We start from the raw sequence: 4,031 nt of genomic DNA on the forward strand, positions 1-4,031 counted from the left end.
TTCTTTCTCAGGCTCTAAGTGAGGTTCTCCTCGTGTGTCTTGGTTCCATTAAGTGGTTCTTCCTCATACTCTTAGAGAGTTCTTCCTTCTGAGTGGTTCTTTCTCATGCTCGAAGTAAGTTGCTCCTTGTTGCTCTCATTGGTTCTACCCTCATGCTGTTAGGGAGCTTTTCCTTTTGAGTCATGGCTCCTCCCAGTGGCTCTTCCTCATACTCTTAAAGAGTTGTTCCTTTTGAGTCTTGGTTCCTCTCAGTAATTCTACCCTCTTGCTGGTAGGGAGCTTTTCCTTTGGAGTCTTGGTTCCTTTCAGTGGATCTTCCTCTTGCTTTTAGGGAAGTTCTTCCTTTTGAGTCTTGGCTCCTCTTGGTGGTTCTTCCTCATGCTCTTAGGGAGGATCTCATTTTGAGTCTTGGCTTCCGTCACTGGTTTTTCCTCACATTCTTACAGAGTTCTTCCTTTTGAGTGTTAGTGCCTCTCAGTGGTTCTTCCTCATGCTCTAAGTGAGTTGCTCCTTGTGAGTCTTGGTTCCTCTCAGTAGTTATACCCTCATGCTGTTAGGGTAGAACTCAGAGAAGATCATTAGCTCAGTGTATCCACATTTCTAGAAAGCCTTACTCCTGTACATTAGGAGGTAATGTATAAGGTAGTAAAGGCTGCACAATGGAGGATAAAATTCAATGGATTGTTAGCTTTTAATGCAGTACTAGTAAGTTTATATGTTACTTCTTTATAAGAGCAAATGCACTTATCTATTCTCCAGCAGCGGTGAGAATATAACTTAATTAACCGAACTGTCAGTTAACTCTCATAACCCGTACTGTACACTGTAAAACGTGGCTCGTCAGATATACTTTAAAAAATGACTTCTTGTGGTAATAAGCATTTGAATTAGTTTTATTCAACTTAAAATATGACAGTGTTTGAAAGAATCATTCAGTCAAAGTGAATATTTAGGCAGAATACACACACACACACACACACACACACACACACACACACACACACACACACACACACACACACACACACACACACACACACACACACACACATTTTCTAAGCTGCTTCTCCCTCAGGGTCGCAGGTATTTAGTTGGAATAAAACCAGTTAATTTATTTGTTACCACACAAAGTAATTTTTTAGGTAGATCTGACGAGCCACGTTTTACAGTGTAGACTCACTTCTTAAAGAATAAAAAACATACTTTGTTTTATCACCTTGCATTTGGAATTTGTGATATGTTTCAGAAGTACTAAAGAAAATTTTACATATTCTCTGCTCATGAAGGAAATGAACAGACTGATTTTGAAATTGCAGCTACAGCCCTGGGATCTCTGTGACCTCAAACAATGAAGACGTAAAGCCAATCACTTTGAAATATAAAGGTTGACAGTGCACTAAAGTTCTTAAATTACTGTTTACCAGTAACTAAGCCTTAAAATATATGTATTATAGTATATAGTACTAATATATGAATTATAGTATACACACACACACACACACACACACACATACATATTTTCTAAACCACTCGTGGTGGGTGCTGGAGGCTATCCCAGCAGTCACTGGGCAGAAGGCAGGAAACACCTTTGACAGGTCGCCGGTCCATCACAGGGCATTAATTATAGTAAATCAACTTATTTAAAGCATAATACGTTATTAATTTGAAAGGCCTAATCTAAAGCTGCCTTTTACATTGAATTTAGCACCATTTCCGAGCATATTGAAGCCTGAATCTCAGCTGTAGTTGGCCCTGCAGACAGGATGGCCTTTCCAGCAGGCTTCAAATCAGGACAGAATGGAAAAGTAACCTTGAAGGTGCATGAAGAACATGGAGCTTTGTCATTTACACACAGTTACTGAGTGGGGGGGGTGTGGTGACATGCTGCACCACTGGAGTTAAGTGCCTTTGCTCAAGGGCAAACATTCAATGAGCCAAATCCTTAAAATTACGCTCCTCTCTACAAGCTCTATTTCCCCATGGCGCACAGAAACCTGCAATCCCCTGGTCGCTCAGCATGAACCTGAAAACACGGAGCTCCCTGCCAGCCCAGCCCTTTGCACGAATGTGAAAGTGAAGAGCACATTTTGACTCAAGAATGGAGACTTAAACTTATTCTATGGTAACTTCCTACTGGCTCCTACGAGTGGCACAGGTTTCACTTCAACTTCCGGGGTCGGGGGGGCACAGTGCACTTATCGCCTGGCCCGTCACAGTTACATTTGGCCTTAAGCCCTGTGGGATTAAACGTACATGGCATTCTAAGGGTAAATTGCCTCTTTCACAAGTGCTTTTTTTCTTCCACTGACAAAACTACTGTTTTTCACCAAACTTAGCTCTGCTTTGATCATTGTAGTCCTGTCCAGATTTAAATCTCTGTGTTTTTAAGTTAAGTGATACTTTTTTCGTCCCACAAACGGGGAAATTCCACCTCCGCATTTAACCCATCTGTGAAGTGAAACGGTGATAAATCTCAATATGCAAGAGACAAGGTTGAAAACCACTGCTGGATAGCTGTGATCTTCAGGCCCTCAGACAGCACTGCGTTAAAAACATACATGATTCTGTAGTGGAAATCACTGCATGGGCTCAGGAACACTTCTGAAAACCACTGTCTGCCTTCCTAACAGTGTGTTGTAATTGGTGTTGAACACTGATGGTTCCTTATGTGAGAGATCAGGGTTCAGGCCCCACTTCAGTCCCACATTCATTGGTTTCTCCACCCACTGATGCGTTGTGACATCATAAAAAAAATCAAAAGATGTTTTAGAGGAAGTTCAAAAGTCACTATACTTTGATGAAAGCTTACAAATAAACAAGAATGTAGCCTTTTAAATGATATGATACTGTGGTGTCCGTGCAGCGCTTAGGGGGTGTGGCCTGCGCAAAGTGGCTCATGGGAGGCACCACATTCTTAGTGTGATTGTCCTAACTACTGTCCTTTTAGAAGCTTCTAGCCTCCTCGTGTGCTGTGTCCTCCCATGCTACTCCTTCCCTGTTTTTTGTTTTGGGGTTCCACTGAGCTGGGTGTATTTTTTGCTGCTGTTAAAGTGCAAGTTAAAAAAAAATGCTAATAATAATGATAATAAAGAAAACTTGCTCATACACACCATGCTGTCCATTACTTCTCCTGTGCTTAATATGACCAGCAAAAATAAAATAAAATAAAAAAAGGTCTGTTTTTGATTTCAGGTTGACTTTATGATGATTGATTCCAAACTTTTGAACAGCAATGTAACTCCATCAGTCAGGCTCCTGTAGGTGAAAGTTGTTCATTGCCTGTCGCTCAGCCACACCGCTTCACTGATGAATGCAAATCGTTGTTTTGTAACATGCTTGCCTACACTTAGCCCCCGGGATGTGTTCGCTGTTATGAATGCTAAATGAACGAGTGCTTCAATATGAACAGAAACCGGCCAGAGGGAATATTAAATTATTTCTGTTTCATTTCTGCACAGTGCTCACATATGAGATGATATTTGGCGTGTGCCTACTGCTCGCCCTGAGGGAGAGGCATCATCTGTATATACCTCTCAATAATATCCCCACCGAATATACGCAATATGTCCAGTATACCAAATATAGATTGATATATGTCATGGTATGTGTACATGACCTTTGTATTTTATGTGTTGAAATAGTAAAACCAGGTATTATTGGTTAATATTATTTTGCCCTGCCCACTGGTGCATGGCGATGTAATCTAAAATTAGAAAACCTTTAGAGGCAGCAAATGTCTTTTCATTTTAATGGAAGATGATGGAAAATAAGAAAATAAGTCTGTTTAATGATATGATTCTGATCCTTTAGCATTTGTGGAAAAGCTCATTTGCTGGAACACAGCTCCTCAGACATCTTGGTTGTCACCATGCCAACAGCAGAGGTAATTGTGATTGGTCAGTGAATTTTTGCCACCGGCGAATGTTCACAAAAATCAAACAGAGATACCGTCAGCTATACATGTGCTCAAATTAATTTACTCTTGTCTGAATAAATCGGTGCATAAAGGCTTTAAGTCTCAATTGTATGAG

The sequence above is a fragment of the Pygocentrus nattereri genome, chromosome 4 (assembly GCF_015220715.1).
Source record: "Pygocentrus nattereri isolate fPygNat1 chromosome 4, fPygNat1.pri, whole genome shotgun sequence".
Classification (NCBI taxonomy): domain Eukaryota; kingdom Metazoa; phylum Chordata; class Actinopteri; order Characiformes; family Serrasalmidae; genus Pygocentrus; species Pygocentrus nattereri.